We start from the raw sequence: 19,306 nt of genomic DNA on the forward strand, positions 1-19,306 counted from the left end.
AATCACGGGAAAATATTACATTGAAAATGAGAGTTCTCATTCTCCTAACTAGATTAAGGCCAATATTATTTTGCAGAGATCACAGAAAGTGGTCATGCGAAGATTTTATATAATATATGGAGAAGAAATGAAGTGGCTATATGAGGCCACTATAATAAATGACTTGTATATCTGCAATATAAGAACAATTACTGTAGATAGCACACTGAACACTGTTGAGGTCATGTTTTGCAAATATCCATAATGTATTGAATAGAGAGCTGTTATTGGGATGTATCGATTCCAATTACATTGTAATAACTTTGTAGTTACTTAGCGTTTCAGTAAATATTAAATGACAAGTAGAAGATCCGTAACTCACCTTACTAGCTACAGCTACATATGTTGTGAATCTAAAACATACTCCCCCACTGCGGATGGACTTTCTACATACTATGTGTACATACTATGAGCATTACATTTTCATTTTTAATTTAAATTAATTGAATTGCTCTCCCCTACCCTCCCAATTATGACTTAGAGAAGCATATTTTCTGTTGTGTGAATGGTCCCGCAAATATTCCTATTTCATATTTCCCACTGAACAGATCAACAAGGCAGCCTTTAGGCAGAGATAGGAGATGTCGTCTGGTTTGCATTGGTGGGTAATGGCTGACTCTCGTCTCCTTGCAATGAGGCAGTGGAACAGGCGTGGAAGTGATCCAGGCAGAGGGATATCAAAGAGCCTTGGAGTCAGGCACACCAGCAGGGAGATGAGATAAACCGCAGCAGCCAAACGCACCCCACTGTCAGATTTCAATACAACAGTCTGTAGTCATGCCACTCAAACACCAGCTGGAAAAAGGTAGCAAAATAAATGTTCTTCCCATGCAGAGAAGAACTAACTGGGGTCCTGACCCTGTAGGAGTATTTAGAGAGTATTAAGGTTCTTAGGGTTATTTAATGAGTGGCTGCTGTGCATGTGTTTCCCTGTATATGTTTTAGAGTCAGTGCCTATATATGTGTGCGTACAGCCTTAAGGATGGAATAAATGAAAAAAAAACCACTGCTTTTGCCTCCGTGCATGATAAAAAAAAGGATCCAATCTGATCATATCTGACTGCATTTTGCGATTAAAATAATGCAGCAGCAAAGAGAGGGGGAGAGCAAACATTATCATTCTTCTAAAGAACAGCTCGTATGTCATGCTCAATTTATCATTACCGTAGGAATTGCCAAACCCTTTGGTGCATACACTGATTCATCTGAGCTCTGCTTCCTTCGGCGGGAGGAGCAGGAGTGGGAGTAGAGAAAACATCTAGATCTGTACTACTTGCTAGATGCCATTTTTTTATTGCAATTCACCTCATCGCAGCTTTGAGCTTTTCTTATTAGACAGATTTGGATTGTACGTAGCCCCTCAGACTTAACTAACAAGTCATGACACAGCTGCCCCAGAGACTGAGACTGGAGATGGGCCAGTTTTTCATCTGTGTACCACAAGATACGTGTATGAGTGCACTAAAAGTAGCATGTTGCCATGCAAGTCACGTGGAGGACGATAAACACATTCTCTACAGGAGCTGATTGATCATCTCAGATGTGATGGAGAGAAAATTAGAGTTTAATGGCCGACAGTATCAGCACTTTCCACTCTTTCACTCAAGACAACCCGTTCCTAAACAACCACAATTAGTTTTGGTTTATGAGGCTGTTACAGAGTGAGGTCCCTCCGTGTCAGTTCAGGTGTATTATGAAGGAACATTTCCCTGAAACACCTGTCAGACTGCAGGAAAGCAAAGAAAGACATCTCAAACCATTGCTTTTATAAACGTAGGTATTTAGGTAACTTAGCCATGTCTCGATATCATTGATGAAATGGGAGATGACAGCTGAAGGGCAAAAACACTGCCTCACAAAAAAATATTTTTGAAACATGCTCACAAAAAGCAATCACAAAGGTAAATTATGAATATTAGAATCAATATTTGCCTTGATACAATTTTAGTCCTGTTTTGGATATAATGAAAAGCTACAGGTGTAAGATGAATTGTCTCTCTCTTACCTGTGTGTGTGTAAAACGGGTGCTGAACTCCTCTGACTGAACTTGGTAGTACTTCATCATCCTCACATCTGTAGACCCAATCCAGAGATGTAAGGTCTGTGTTCTGTCCGTGTTCAATTTCTGAGTTTGTCTCCCTTGTGTTGTCACGTTTGTTCCCTTGTCTAGTCCTCGTGCTTCCTTGTTCCCGCCATGTGCTTTCCTATGTTTGTTTGTCTATGCCATGTGCCCTCTTGTTGTTGTTCGTGTCTCCACCCCTCACCTGTTCCCAATCACCCGGTTTGTTTGTATTATTGGTTTCTCCTGTGTCCTGTTAATTCCCCTTGTTTAGTCCACCTGTGTGGCCTAAAGTCTGCCCCGCCTTGATTGTTCTCACCTGTCCCTCGTTATCTGTTGCCTGTGTGTATATATAGTCCTTGTATTCTTGTTTCTTGTTGCGTCTTCGTAATTATATGTTACCTGGTATATGCATTGTTTTTCCGCCGTGCCTCGTGTTTCCAGCGATTAGCGCTTCCTCCTTGTTAATGTGATTTACTCGTGCTTCTGACCTCTGCCTGTACAACGACTATTCTCCTGCCTATTCCCTGTTTGGATTTGTTTGCTACTCTTGGACTGCCTACCTGTGTACCGAACCCGGCTAGTAAACGTTTATTCTTCAATCTACTGTATGAATTCTGAGTAGTGCATTTGAGTCCTGCACATCACCACCCAGTCGTAACAAGAGAGGATGAAGGTTGATACCAGTGTGGGAAGGAGACAGCAGTCATATTCTCTCTCCCAAAGACTCTCTCTCTCTTTTTCTCTTAGTGTGTGTGTGTGGAGAAACATACAGGGCCTCATGCAAGAATCTTGTTCTTTGAAAGATGATACCATACCAATTGTGTCATTTTAGCTCTGACTGCCTGTGACCATGGAAAATTGGCTAACATTAGCTATGTTGGTGTAGGGGGCCCGGCAGAAAAATTGAAGGTTTTGTCTCAAGACCCCCTGCTTGTATTTTAATTAATCTAATACCTGTCGCACACTGTTGTAAATCACTGATGTGGGTGAAGTATGTTATTAAGTCAGCTTGGTGAAGAACTGACAGGTAATGTACCTGATAGCTTTCTGCTGCGGCTTTTCTACAAGCTAACCAGCAGCACCTCACATAATCGAGACAACCAGACAAATAAGGAAGAAAACAAGCCCCGACACACTGTCTCCAATATTGGGAGCCACTGTTCAGTGTTCTGTACACTGGGCAGGTGTGCTTTTAACTAAGACAGAGAGAGAGAGAGAGAGAGAGAGACCATTTTAACCAGAGGACTGAGTTGGTGAGAAGGACTGAAGACAACTATTAATGGATTGTTTACTTTAAGTTTTGCCAGAGTTCACCTCTCTGCTACAATCAAACACATAAGACCTTAGGCGGAGCATGTGCAGGGAGAGAGTGAATTCGTTTTGCTCTCTGAAACGGTTCAGAATGAAACTCATTAAGATAATGTTGCTCAACTTCTGCAGCTGAATGTCAATAACTCTGTCAATTAGCCAACGCTCTAATATGGCAGCCGACCAAGAACTTTATATAAACAACATATCCACAAAACTTGTGGAGGCAAATTGTGTTGTTGAGATTTACAAGTTCATCTGAAAAACGATTTGCCTTCAACCACTGCCATCATGCGAACATGTGAGACTGTCACTAGCTTCTTATGCACTCTTCTCCAGTGATCAACCAAACACAGTTAAACTTAATGAAAATAAATCTTACCTTTATATGATCCACTGAAAGTGATCCACATAGCAAACAGTTAAGTCCACTGTTATTTCAGTTATGAAGCGTAGACTGTTATACATGATGAACTACATAGTTAGATTAGTTGCTGTCATTGCCCCAAATCTGTCTTTAATAGAGCAATACTTTCTTTTATTTAAACTCTAGAAACTCTGTTAGAGCATTTTAAAACCACATCAAGCCAGGAGGACATAATGTTTCTGACTTACCATAGAAAACCATGCATTTTAGATGGACAGCTAATGTAATGCCCTGAAACAAAGATGACTGCATCCGACTGCTTTCAACTGGGGATAAAAAACATTGTTTGACAGGCTTTCTATTCACTGTATGGAGATTTTATTTTCAGTAGTCAAAAATAGTGGGGTCGAAATTGGTGGCGAGACATGTGCCCAGCGTAAATGACACTGTGAGGGACCGAGGCAGCCACCCCACGTTTCCATCTTGGAATGAGGGACCCTTTAAATAGGCCGGCCACTTGGGCTAAATTGGTCCGATTAGCTCTCGTTGGACTCAACCATTGTCGTGGGGGAGCCCGGACCCAACCATTGGGGTGGGGGAGTCCACGTCTTTCTCCTGCTCTTGTAGGCCAACATGAGTCCGACTCCATTCTAGTGCCACGATGGGGATTTCACCTTCTCACAGACTCCTATGCCCCTTTCTGCAGCACAGAGCTGGTGAATTTGAAAGTATGTATTTCATGGTGACAGACAGAGTTTGGACAGAGGGGCCTACGCAGGTATACTTTATGGCCATATATAACAATGCAATCTTTCTCTCTTTTTTTCACACAACCTTCAGTATTAAGTAACAGTATGGTATCTTCTGGTCAGTCTAACTACACACAACAGAAGATCAGACAACAATCACACAAATACCAAATGAAGGATACTAATTTCCATGTCCAAAAATACATTGATCTGTCTGTTTATTCCTCCATTCAACCATCCATTTGATCCTATCCTATCCTATCCTGTCCCATCTTATCTATACTGTATGTGTATTTAAATCAAGCTTTTCACATACTTCATCTCAGTAATGACTTTGGATAGGAAAGGGATTAGTTGTACACCTTATGTGAACTTCAGCAAGGCAACATTAGTTAAGACAAATAGTTCAATTTTATTTAGCAAGAGCAGAACTGTGTCATTATTATGGGCAATATAAAAAATGTGCGTTTTTCTGTTTAATATGTGATTATCACGGTTGAATGTTTTGTTGGAATCAGCAAGTATGTCTAAATAGAATAGATAAATAGAATTGTGTGTATTTTTTTATTTTGTTTTACCTTTGTCACATTGCATATTATGGATTTTTTTTTGAGGGGTGGGGGGATTAGTTAGATTTACTTTGGCATGCAATTTTTCAAGGCTACTGGATGTGAAATCTCATTTAAGAGGAGTAGGCTTAACTCTTCAGTCTTACCTGAGGGGCAAGATGTGATAGTAGCTGCTAGGGTGAGCAGAGAAGCAGAGATAAACAAAGAGAAAATATTTAGGATAAAAATGTTCAGTGTGTTACATTACTAGGGGATGACTCTGAACGTTATGTTTCAAAACATCTCAAAATTACAACAAAGCAATACAAGATATAAAGTAGTTTTCCTGTTCTGAAGTGTAAAGCATCTGTGTAATGCAGCTGACAATATTTTGATCCTAGTCATTAGGAATTTCAAGAATCTATGGCTTTGTGTGTTTTTTCCAAAGCCAGTCAGTAAACTTGCTAATAGCTAACAGACTTGTTTAGCAAATACCACCAGCACAGCTAGCATCTAGAAATGCTAACTAGCCCACTATTTATTTCAATATATGTGTCTAAGGTTGTGATACATGTAGCTGTTCTTCAAAAAATTGTAATGCTTGTGACCACTAAACTAAATAACAACTCATTAGAACAACAGATGTGTCCATCTCTCTGCTGTATGTCACAGTAGCCTAGCATGAAAAAGTAGTTAGCTACAAAAACATACCTTTAACACTTAAGGCTTAAAGCAACATTATGTAACAATTTTACCTAAAAAAAAAACAGCTTCAAAATCGTTTGGTGGTACAATGTATATTATGCACAAGATGTGCCTTTATCATGTTGCCAACAACATTTTATTAGATTAAACATATTCCACATTCAAACGCTTAGAAAACAATGTATATAGGCTGAAAACGCAAGCAGTATTTCAGGCAAAACTAAAGTTTGTCATTCTTTTTTTTTGTTCTTTTGGTTATGTTAGCAATCATCTCCGATTACTGTACCTTGTCAGTCAACAAGCTTCTCTGGCTTCTGGCGTTGTCTTTGCGGGTTCCATACCCTTTAGCTTGTCAACAAATACACATGTACCACTGTCCATTAGGGGGTCTCAAAGTGCAAATTGTATTTACGACAGTGCTTTCAAAGTGAACTATAGTCCGCAACTTTAGGGGGAGCTCAGTAGCAAAAAATACCAATTCTTGCATAATGGTGGAACACTGTATAGTCGCTTTAAGTATTTCCTGTGTTTAACTTAAATGTTGTCAGGGCTGTGACCTTTAGCCAATCATATGACATGTCATTGGTCTATCAATTACATGAATTAATTCAGCAAATCACATTAGATTAGGTGAGGTTAATTAGATGAGGTCATTCAGATTCAAAAGAGGGAAGCTAGTGAAAACTACTGGGTACCTGCCATAAAATTAGACGTGGGCTATTGCATGTGAACTATGTCAGAGACATTACATGACTCAGTTGCATTAGTGTTGCATAACTGAATGCATAATTTGCAACTAGCATGGAAGAAGGTAGGTGACCAAGCACTGTACAGCCCACACATCGACCTGTGTACTGTCGAAGAAACAAGCAGAGCAGAAAGAAAACAGGTGACACTTTTGTCTGTATAACATCGAAAACAACAGGATAAATGAGGTATTTTTTCCTATTGGTTCCTTTAGTTTTATCCTATTATAGCTTCGGCCTGTTCAGGTTTGTTGAAGCTACGCAAATCGTACTAAGGCTTTTTTTAAATTGAGATTTATTGTACAATTTGTGCAAAAATGTAAAGGTGAGATTTATCTTTGCGAATTACTCAGATGTGATACAGGAGGCCTAGTGTTGTTGAATGTGGAACATAAAAATAGTTTCACATTACTTTGTAAATATTTGGTGTCACCTCATAATTGTGAGTAGAATGAGGCTTAATTAGAAATGAGTAGTATAGGCTTAGGTTCAATACTGATCTCATACTTGATACTTCACTCACTTTTCCAAGCCATTTTAAAAATCCTATAAACAAGGACACACAGTGAAACATTGTTACGTTTATTTGTATGTGTATAAAGGTTATAGACTTGTATTCTACTTCTAATATCTTCCTTTTATTCAAATTTTGGTCATCTCCACCAACACTGTTTAATATATCACAGTGTGGATGCGCAGTGCCCCTGCATTGGTAGAAACACCCTAACTCTATTCAATAATAACTCTATTCAAATATAATTATTGAATAAGGCAAAACTTTAGAAACAGATGGGTTATAGACTTCAATTGAAGTCACAATCAGCCAGTGCACATCCTGTAAAAAAAAACATTAACTTGATTGTTTTATTGTGTGCCATCGTGTTCTCACGCATGTAAACTGTAAGTAACTTAGGGCTGAGGGTATAAATGAAGAAAAAAAGATCTAATAGTTCTCAAAGCCCTGTGAACCCGGAGGAGAGAAGCACTAAAAACAGACTGTGTCCCTGCGGCAGGCAGAAATTGATAGCTCTCCTACGCAAAACTGGGCATAATGAGCATCAGCCTCATTCATAGCAGACGGTGTGCAACACAGGCATCTAATAATGTTAGAGGTGTGTATTAAAAGCCATTTATACCCCTCAGCCAGATAGATGGAGGCTGTATTTCACAATGCAAAATGGCATCCTGCAGCGATACATAACTTCAGACTGTCACTTTCCATTTGATCTGTCACAGCATGCATTATGAGCTCCTCCGATGGCTCACGACCCCCACCTCACCTCACCTCACAGCCCCTCCCCCCCATCTCTAACACTTGTACACACACACACACACACACACACACACACACACACACACACACACACACACACACACACACACACACACAAAACAGATGACATATTACACAAACAGTCCAAGGTAGCAGACAAACGACCCCTTGCGCATTTCATTTTTCATCGCTGTTGCCTGGGTCTTTAAGTTGAAACCAAGTGGAAAATTAACAGCGGGTTGCTGGGTAGGGACCGAGGGGAGGACCGCCTCTGGCCAACGTGCGTGCTGCTTGGTGCTTGGTGTCAGAGACGGAGAGCCTGTTGGCTCTGATAGAAAGGCATGGAAGAAGCAAATCAATCCAATCAAGGCTCAGACAGTCAGGGCCAAGTGGGTGTGCAGTGCATCGTAAAAGCTCCTTTATTTACCAAGCCATTCGCTTCTCCCAGGAGCTGAATGCTTTCTCAGTCAGCGCGGACATAGTAGCAGATTGTACTGATTACTTTAGTTTTAATACTGAAGTGAATAGGGTTGTGCTTGAAGTCAAAGGCGCTGGCTTAACAGCAAACTTGGTGTTTGTCAATGTTATGCCTTGAAAAAGACCAATTGAATTGTAAGCGGAGCAGAGCAGAGCATATTTGGCAAGTCATGGTACTAATTGACTTTTGCACATACAGTATCTTTACTGGGTTACTTATGAGAAACATAGCCTGACCTCCTAGCTTGATTGGCCATAGGTCCTTATCTACACCTCGTTGTATGAGGGGGGGTTTGCACAAAGTCTTGATCATGATAATGAACAAACATACTGTATCATCAGAGAACCGGTGAATGAAAGCACAAATGACACAAAATGAGGGATACAAAAGCATGAACAGCTGTGTGATGGAAAAGGGCCTGGCAAACGCACACACATACACACAGGGATAAGACAGAAGAGGAAGAGAAGCCTTGTCAGCCTTGTTTGAGCAAAGAATGAGGAAGGGGGATTGGGGGAGGGGTTAAATATGTTAGTTCTATGATGGAGTGACTAAATGGAACTTAGCCCTTATCACAGCTGAGGCAGAGTCTCCTCTGGTGGCTGTGGGGTTCTTTGATGTGGGCTGTCTTTTTACAGAGGCACGGAGAGAAAAGCGAGAGAGAGAGGGAGAGGCTTGTCACACATGGTTACATGTGCTTTTATTCATATTTCAGCATTAAAAACACAGTTAATGTGTCTGAGCTCTGGCTCTTTGATATGAACTTACCCCATTTAAATGCAAAATCAGATGCCATGCGTTCCCTTTGCAAGCCGTTTCTGTGCACTATGTGCAACCTTTTAAGTTCACTTTGAACTTGTGCAGAAAGGAAACCCTAGTATTTTGTGTTCTCTTTCTTTCAGATGAGAGAAGATGGTTTCATCTATTCCTCAGTGCCACCTGGCAACAGAAAGAACGAACTGCACGCGCATGGCAAGTAAACGTTGCACCCTTTTACATCAAAGTACATGACTTACAGTTGAACGTGATGTAAAATGAATGTGTTGACACAAGATTTGCAGACGGAAATTATCACAGATTGCACATCGCCACAGAACAGGAATTCACGGCACGTATATGATTCACTTGAGGCACGGCTAGACACTGAAGAATAACACTGATTGGCTTAGAGGAGAAATATGCCTCTGCCCCTCTTGCTCCACCGCCACTGACCTCAATCTGCACTTCCCATAAGGCCACAGTACCGTACCAGGCAGTCAAAACACCTCTGGGCCCCAGAGTCTTCATCAAGCCTGATAGCCACTGGAGCGCCAAGCTAAGCACTCCACAGGCTCTTTCCCCAGCTTCCACAGACCACTGCAGGCCAGCCTCAACTTCACTTCAACTCCCAACCAACACACAGGGGCCGAGCAGCAAGGAGGCTGAGGGGGAGTGAGAGAGAGAGAGAAAAGTGAGATGGAGAATAATTTGATGAATAATTTGGTTCCTGCCTAGCTGAAAGTGTGTTTTTATGGCTTTTAACGGTTGTGGTGTTTTAAAGCACTCACATGTAAGGGGCCTAGTTGGATCTCTGGTTTCCTAGAGCCATACTGAAGGAAGAGAGCGGGTTAGTGAGCCTGAGGGGTGCATTCAATTTGCCATTACTAACAAGTTTGCCAATCAGTGCATCATAACATTGTTCAAAGTGTTGCCCAAGCTGAGTTCCACTCATCGGTTCCCCTTTAGTCCAACTGAGCGGCTTTGATCTCTTCTCTATGGACAGATTGTGGAGTGAGAGAAAAACTAAAAAATAACACAGCCCATCCATCTTCCCTTGTCCTCTTCTCATCCTCCCTTCCTCTCAGGACAGAGTGAGCCTGTGGTCTCATTCCACATAGCTCTCTTTGCTTCATAACCAGGGGAAACAGATTTCCTACAGTCGGGTGGGTTTACATGTTGAATGTACTGTGAAAGTGTATAAATAGTGCACTGAGGCAATTTGCTTAGCCGGAAGGGCGTGACTGTGTCATGGCAAATTTCACTCACCTTATGCTCAATACAGAAACACTCTACTGTAGAAAATATCGCCTGTGTATATAGGACAGATGAGATACACAGAGGCCCCCCCGAGGTCTACCTAGCAGTTACGCGTAGAACAATATACTAGAAAAACAACTCATATGAACACGGTGGAATGGCACTGCCAGTAGATTGGAGATTACAGCCTGCAGTTGATCTGCCGTCATGGCTTCATGTCCCTTCTGTAATAAACTCAGAACCTGTCTTTGTGATTGAGTGCTTGGTGTGCTATTGACACACCTACCTGGTCATTCATTGATCCCTGGTCTCTTGTCTGTTGTCAGCACAGCAACTCTCGACAGCCAAATAGGATCAGGCAACTGATGTGGAATTCCACAGGAATTCATAGACCAACAACAGCTATTGTGTAGGGTATTACCTCCCACATAGTGAGTACACGCTTCAGTAAGCCAAACTCAACAACACAAGAGTTATTCCCTCAAACCTTGCATTATGGAAATATATAGAGGCCCTGCTGGGCTATCACGGTGGTCACAGCAGACTGGATTACCATGACTTCATACTTCAGCAGTAAAACGTCGAATGCACCAGCAAGTAATCACACTTCACAGCTTGAACTCATTAAATCCCCAGTTTAACGGTGATTGGCAAAACAAACACACCAGATATTGATTTTTATTTCTTCCCCTCATCATCTCTCCATTGCTGCGTTTCACTCGACCTCGGCTCCACTTATTAGCCGTCACCTTGGGGGGATACGGAGCGCTCTTGGCAGTATGGCGTGAGGCGGCACACTGCTGGAGAGAGGGCCCTTCACATGATCCCAGGGCTTAGGGCACCGTAATGATCCGATGGCATGCAAATATGCCCCCGTGCTGCCAGGGCCGCAGACACAGCAAGGAGAGCCTGTCTGCGCCAAAGCTTCAGGAGCTGTCACAGCCATCATCATGATGGCCCGACCTGCACATGATTGCATTTAGAACCTTGCCTCAGGTCATGGCTATTTGAAATGTAAGCAGCCACCAGTAACCACTGCTAGGAAGGGAGATTATGAGGTAGATTTTGAGGTAATTATTATTAGTGTTCTGTTAGTCTCCACACAACTAAGCAGGTTACTGGCATTTGCCGGTGGACAGCGGTTGCCCAGTGAATGTGGGAAATACACGTCAGGTGAGATGAGGTCAGTGGGATAATGATGGCAATGTGCAGATACAAAAGGACATTGCAAGCAAAAACATTTCACTTCTACATTAAATCAAAAGTGGTCATTAATTTACCTCTGTATATATCAATGATTTTTTCCCCCATTAAATCAAATATTACATTTATTTTGAAGCCCTCTAAACTAAGCTACAGCATAGGCAGCTTGGCATTACAGCAGAAATACTATGTGGGTGATGTTTTCCAAGGTCTAATCTTAAAACATCTTCATTACATTTACGCCTTGCTTCTGTAAACAAAAAATGGATCAAAGGAATACCTTTGGAACAAAGTTGTATTTGTAGTTATAATTCATTAATTTGCTTTATTTGTAATATATATAAATAAACATTTTCATTTGTAATATACTGTGGATGTAAACAAGATGTTTCTGAACAGGAGCCATTCACAGATCCACGTCCATCTACAAGAACACTCCACTCAGTTATGACTGATACTGCTAAAATAGCTGTAATGATGTTTTCTCATTACATTTCATTCAATTGCCTAGTTATGATCTTGTCATTAAATGGTTGGCAAACACTAACAAACAAGACAGCACATTCACACTCTAATGTAATTGAGTATTTCAGAAAGACATTCCAGTTACTGCCCTCCACAGTAGTTTTAGCAGCAGCGGAAAGAGTACTAAATAAGTGATTGTGGAAGTAAAAATACATGCATTCAAAGAGAGTAATATTGTCTTGAAAATGCAAATTAAAATTACGATACACACAAAAGGCAAGTGCTGTTTATACATTGATTGAATTACATCTGTGTGGTACTATTTTGGGATATGATGGCTCACTGACAAAAATGTCTGTGGTGACAGTATTTCTTTGCTGGCTTTTGCCTCTCCACACCTTTCTCAGCGATCGATATTTATTTATGAACAGATAACTTGGAAAGCCACACTGTTTATCTCAACAGAGTAAAGGCCCTCTCCTGATAAAAAGAATAATCCACAGTTATACTCCACCGACAAGCACACACTTGTGTGCATCCATGTAAAACCCATTATTTATCTGAAGGCACAGTACACACAGTCTCCATGATAAACAATATATTTAACACTTAAACAGCCCAACAGTTCACACTACACAGAGCCACTATGCCATACGCCCCACATCAAGAAAGCTGTTATGATGCTGCTGCTTCATTTGTTAATGTTAATTTAAGTTTCTTTAGAAATAAGGACAATTTTTTGTCTATGAGCAAAGGAAAACCATGACTGTGTTTGAATTGTGTCATCCATTTTGGTACAAATAAATCAAATAAGATTAGAAATCTGATTAGAAATCAGTTGTGCCTACACACATAATCAGCTGCGTTTTAACATAATGGACTGAATTATTACACTTTAAATTCTGTAGGATAAACAGTGCACTAATGTTTTTCATGCTTACTGTGTGAATATGTCAGATAAATATAGGCATAAAATCTAACCTTTGCCTTGTTAGGGTATTGCAAAATCAAAGCTGATTATAAAATAAGTACCAGAGTGAATGGAGGGCCATGTGCCATGATTTTGCTTTATGGTTCATTCAGGGAATTGCATCCAAAGCTCCAACCATTTCAGCACTTGGCTCTAATAAGCTTGCACAGTGCGAAAATAAATAAATAAAAATAACCCCCTATTGCTTAGTCATTCCTTTTGTTGTCTTCGAGGTCTGACAACCTTAGAGGTATCCAAAAAAGAAAGAATGAAAATAGAAACACTCCACAGCAGCAGAACAAGAGGGATTAGAAATCTATTACCAGGCTAGATAACCGCTGCCCCACTCCCAGTCATTGATCCTCCCATTCCCACACCCGGATCAGCAGCACTGCAGCCGCAGCAGCCCTCCTGCTCAATATCTCAGAGCTCACTTACAGAATACAGAGTGTGATAAATTGCCATACAGTCAGTTTGTGTCATCGTTTAACCTGATCTAGCATGTCACAGCAGAACCTCCACATGTTGCATTAAGATGATGAATTACATGGGTGTCGTTTCTTCAGAGAGGCCTCTTATTACATCAACCATTCGTTTGCCATGCACTCTGACCTGGTGATGGTCATGGCAAGCGTCAGGTTTGGATAAGGTACATGGAGAAAGCACCGGGCTTTAGTCCAACAGAAATGTACTCAGAATACAATCTCATTCCATGGAATCACATAAACCATACCTTAAAAAATTGATTATTTAAACCTGATTTAACAAAACAAATGTTACATGCATGTTTAACCACGATTTTGTTGGGTCCCGTGGTGATGGTGATATTATTTGATGGGGAGTATGTAGTAAAGCTCTGGCTCCTGCCTCCTCAGCCTCAAGGCCTCTTTGGAGAAGACTGAAGGATCAGAATCCCTAGCAGCCTTCCAACAGATCAAACAACCATGGTGACATTATGTAAGCTTAGTCTCCAGGCCATTTCTGTGCCTTTGTCATGTTAGGAGATCAGTGTAAATGGCCTGTCACGGGGGTTTCCTGTCAAAAGCATGGTTAGAGTGAAACATTAAACACGGTACAAAGAGACTTTCGAAAAAGTGTGCAATGCAGATTCAAGAGCGGTGTGTATATCTCCCTTCACTGAGGAAAAGTGAAATATTGTAGAGGTGCAGATGGCCAAATAGTCCCTGCTCTGTGACACCTGCAGGAGTGTATGTCTGATTGAGGTGTACCTCACAGGACCGGTCGAGACGTAACCACTGCAAGAGCAGAGTGATATCTTCTATGTAATGAGAGCACATGCACCATATATGCTTAAGCTCCTGAAATAGAACTCTGAACACGATGAGGTTGAACCTCTACACCAGTTAGCGAAACATGGAAAAAGCTGTTCAGTAGTACCTTGTGATTCTGAGGCCCTATCATAATGTAATGCTAAGTTAAGACTCTCACCACGAGCTGAGCTGTAGTGACTGTAGTGTTTCTAAACTCACAAGTCTACTCTCATGGACAAACTTTATTTAACATATTTATCATTTCTCTGATGCTTTTCAGTTTACTTGGATTTCAGTGGGTCTCATTTTATGGGATTGTTTAAAGGGGCTGTTTAAAGGGATTGTTTAGAGGGATTGTCATATTGTGAGACACAAACACAGTAACTGGTTGAGTCAACAAGAGAAAGAGATATCAGTGTCATTTAGCCAGATGGCTGCTTGGCTGGCAGTTCACAAAAGCACAGTCCCTTTTAATCCAATCCACTGACAACGAGTTGTGAACTGTTCACAGCATGATGGCTGCACAACTCCCACTCACCCAGATGCATCAAACAGTCCTGAAGTTACAGTTACAGTCCAAGTAACAGTCACAGAATAATAATAAACTAGACTAGACTAGAATAGAATAGAATAGAATAGAGTAAGAGTTCCTGAATGGAGCAGGGGAACGGTGGTACTTCCCAGTGCTGAAGTATCACCCAGGCAGCTTGGATACAGAGTAGTAAAAGGTTACAAAGTGCCGAAAGAGTTGATCAGGTTTCTCCCCAGATCAGAGACTCTTTCGCATCTGCTGGCATGAACGCTGTTCACAAACACCCACCCCGCACTCTTTGCTCAACCATACGTGCAGTATTCCAACATCAAGAACGTCTTTTTGTCTCTGTCTTTCTGAAATCACACACAGTGCAGGGAGGTGCTATTGATCACCTGAGGCGTCTGCATGACTTTATGAATAAACAAACAGAATTAGCCCGGCGCTGGCTCCTCTCCTCTCCTCGCGCAGAGGAGCACCCCATACATGATGCATGATGCAAGCTGGTTGGCAGCAGGAAGCTAAGGAGCGTCAGGAAGAGCCCGGACGAAGCCCGGGGAAACACCACTGCTCCCAGCTGGGCTCCATCAGAGAACCAGCCCAGCAAGCACACACACATATACAGATGTAGAGAGTATGAAATCAAAGGATGGTAGAGGGGGGGATTTGATCGCAAGTCTTTGCGCAACTACAGAAAACAGCAACTGTTGTTCTTTATTTATTTATATACGTATGCATTTATTTATCTCTGTTCGTTGCAGAGGATGAGAGGAATTGATTTTAAAGATGTGTGGGGATAGACACTGCCTTCCCAGAACACGCAAATGGGCAGATATTTATTTTAGACCAGCAGAAGACATGCCAATCTTTTTATTTGAACGAGATATAGCTCTAACTATTACATAGATTCAACAATAAATTAGATCATAAACTGTGTGGTTAAGATTAGGTAGAATTCATGTAATTTGTATTCTATGAGTTTCATCCATTAATATCAAACACACTTCAAATAAATCCTGACATAATTCAATATAATTAAGCATATTTTTCTTTCAATGGCATGACAGATCAGCAGTCACTCTCCCAAATTAATAATTTCATCATAAAACATTTAACGTTTTTACTATGGGCAATGTTCAACTCTCGCTCCCCCAAAAAGTAATTCTCAAGGTTATGGCTTTGTTTTTTTTTATCATACTTAATTAATCTACAAAAAGAACGGACTGTATAATCAAATGCTCTCATTGCTTTGCTCTCACACTCATTAGAGGATGAATTAAGATCTCCTTTGATGAAACTTAAAATAAAAGTCAGATAATTCATATATTTATCCCTTTATTCTCATCATGGGGCGGCTGAATGTCATAAGGTCAGCCTGCATGTGGGACATCGTCAGATCAGTAGACTTAGCAATTATCCTGTGTAAATCAACAAATACAACGAAGATGAGTTTAGCATTGTATGATAAGGCTTGCATTTGTTTAGAGCAAACCAGTAGCATTTGCTAATAACAAAGGAATGGTAAAGTTTATCATGATGGACTCTTCCTCAGCAAAAGAGACTATCCGACCACAGCTTTAGTTAAATGAGGGTGATGCATCTTCTCTATCTAAGCTCAATCTGAGTAGTTTTTATTGTTTAGCAAGATTATCTGCCCATGGCCGAGGTCTTGCGACTGCTTTTAAAAAGCGCTTTAGGTGCTGTCAGTTAGCTGCCACGTCTTACACTGGCTTTGAACACCAGCTCTTGATAGCTGAACTGTCGGACTCAAAACCTGGGATGCGGTCGAATAGTCTATTTTGCTTTCGAATATTCCTAACTGAGTGAAATGACTCGAAGTACCTAACTGGCAGCCATAAGTAGAGCTGGTCGAATTGTCTAAATCCTAAGGAAAGGCGCGTCAGTGCTTCCTTTCTTATCTCCTTAAGCATAAGGTACACTGGACCATCCTTTACAAAAGGAAAGGAAATATTACTGTCCCACAATTGTTGCAGCAGCAACATTTAAAGACACACGTCAATAACATCCACCATCACCTAATTACATAACCTAGTGTTAGACTGCCTGCTTAGTGCAGTCAGATTCTCTTACCACAGCAGTTGTCCTTAAGCATTCACAGCTTTCCTTGACCTCATGACATTTTCCATCGAGGTCAAGGAAAAGTGGTTAGGAAAAGACAAAGGATGTAATTTTCTTTACTATTCCACTCAGCCCTGGTCTCTGTGCTTTAGTGTAAATGCCTGCCAAAGCTACCCCAAAACCTCATAGACGAGTTCTTGAGTATTATCCTTTCTTGTGTGTATAGAATTTTAATTATTGGAGATTTTAACATTCATGTTTGCGTTCCTCTTCCTCAGCGCAATCGACTTTTTCAATTCAGTCCAATCTGTCACTGATCCTACTCATGAATGGGGACATACTGTCACATGGTTGCACTTTGTGTGATCTTGTGGTATCTGGTGTATCTTATCACTGACCGATTTTCAGTGGTGCAAAAAAGGGGTTTGCAGCAAATGCAGCATATGCAGCACTGCAGCACACTGGGTGCCACACTAAAGAGGCGCCAAAACAATGGTAGGCTAAACAAGGTGTCAGGTTTCAGGCTTTCTTTTTGTGTATATGTTTGAGCTGTCAAAACATCTTTTCGTAGACAGCTCAGTCTGAAAAAGATCGCACAACGTTGTTTATCATTTGAACACACTGCCATGAATGAATATGTGATTCAGGGCCAGGTAAGAACCTGTTCATTTATGGAGTGGAGCTAAATCACGGAGTGGATCCACAAATTTAGTTTCACTTTTGTTAACATTGAGAGTTGAGAGAACATTGAGAGTGTAATGTGCCAACTATGAAGAGAGTTTCAGGGAAACAAATGAATATGTTTCATTCAGTTTCGCTTTGAAGTTGTTTGCCAGTATAAGAGAGAAAAGTTGTCCTTGTGCAACTTTGTGCAGAGGCATAATCATCATTTCAGTCAGCACCCCGAAAAGCTTACTCCGATCAGTCTCAGCTCTGTCACTTTAGCAGCACAGACTGGTATACTATAAAGCCACATTTCACAGCCTAAAAGAGCTTTGATTATCTGTGGTTCAGCTACGCTGTTAAATAAATGCAAAACCAAAAAAAATCAACAATTTTGACTCTGAGCGAGACGCACAGAAAGCTCTTGTTTGAGCATCTCTTGTTTTCCCAGAGTACACACATGCTTTTTCACTTGAAAGGAAATGCATCACAAGATATTCATTTGAAAATGAGGACTAATTGTGTTTCCGAAGGAGAGAACTACAAAGCCTTGGTTAATTTGGCGATTGTGAGCTATTTCAACTAAATCTTTCATGTCAACACAAGCATGCAAACATGGCCAACAACACACCATATCTGACTCTACACATATTAACAAACTTTTTTTTCCAGGGTTATTAAATTGACTCAGTTCTGATTGTTGCAGGCTTGTGTTCAGTTTTGCACTAATATGTTTTTGAGCAAAACGCAGCTGAACATCCCGACATCCTTGATGACCAGACGTTAGACTCCCATCTCCAAAAGCCCATGTTACATTCACCATGAATTTAAGCTTCGGTTAAATGATTTGTATGGTGATGTGGAAACCATTCCAGGGCCTGGGCTATATTTCTACCTGAATTCACATGATGCCTTGGATTGGATCTGCATGTTGATACTGTTCAGCATGATGCCGCAGCACACTAAATACAGCAAGTGCTAAATCATCCACTAAGGATTCATTTAACAAACCTGGCAGAGCAGAACGTGCCAGGCACCCAGCTCTTCAGCCCTTTGCCAGAGAAGCCAGTGCTCCAGCCCTGATTGCCCCTGACAATGCTAACTACCTACTCCCCTAAATGTCCACAGCCCTGACAAAGTGTTTCTAATCACAGCCACAGCGGTGGCTTTGGAGGCAGACGGGGCATGAATGACTGCTTATGCTGCGACCGTACACCATGATGGACCCACAGATGAGCCTGCCTGCTGCCTCACGCAGAGGTGTTATCGACGATGCATCTCTGCAGGCTCAGAGGGGAGGCAGGGATCTCTTCTCAGTCTCTGTGAAGTAATTAACAGTATTGGCTACCACTTTACAATAAGGTTCCCTTTATAAAGGTTTATAAATGGTTTATGAATAGGTTATTAATTAGGTTGTAAACCCTTTGTAAGTCATAAATAAGCCATTATAAATGAGTTATAACACAGTTCTTAACACATCGATGCCGGCTCACTATTTGGTAAGATCCCCATTTTGGCAACCCACTGTCTATCCCTTAACTGGCTATACTAGCCCATTGCACACTCCCTACCATTCTTGTATCTGTTACTACCAGCACGTAGAGATTACCCCCGCACCGTGGGGGGGCCTCGCATGGGGGGGGGGGGGGGGGGGCTCGCGTGCCCCCCCCCCACAAAAAAATTTAAAACAAAAAAGTTTTTTTTTTTTTTTTCAATTTGAATTACATGGGATGCACACTATGTCCTTATTGTCTTGTCTGTGTTTCCAGAGTTGATATAGAAATAAAGAAAAATATATTTAATTGTGCTTTCTTTGTTAGGTAGCCTAGTGA

This window comes from Clupea harengus, chromosome 22 (assembly GCF_900700415.2).
Source record: "Clupea harengus chromosome 22, Ch_v2.0.2, whole genome shotgun sequence".
In the NCBI taxonomy this organism is placed as follows: Eukaryota; Metazoa; Chordata; class Actinopteri; order Clupeiformes; family Clupeidae; genus Clupea; species Clupea harengus.